The sequence below is a fragment of the Cariama cristata genome, unplaced genomic scaffold (assembly GCF_000690535.1).
Source record: "Cariama cristata isolate BGI_N322 unplaced genomic scaffold, ASM69053v1 scaffold25073, whole genome shotgun sequence".
Lineage (NCBI taxonomy): Eukaryota > Metazoa > Chordata > Aves > Cariamiformes > Cariamidae > Cariama > Cariama cristata.
The window spans coordinates 1-207 of record NW_009609313.1 but is presented as its reverse complement, the minus strand read 5'-3'; positions in this window follow the sequence as shown (position 1 = coordinate 207).

Genomic DNA, 207 nt, shown 5'->3' with positions numbered 1-207 from the left:
TTCACACCCGTTTTCTGCCTTCGCCGTAACGGCTCACCGTGGTTGGCATGGCCGGGCTGCGCCGGCAGGCAGAGCAGGAGGTGCTCACGGCCATTTTTCCAGGCGTAATTTGTCTGGAAACCTTCAATCAGCCCAGGCAGTGCCCGCTGGTGACTTGCTCTTAACGACTTGCTCCACTCCGTTAATCCGTCTCGCCCGACTGCAAAT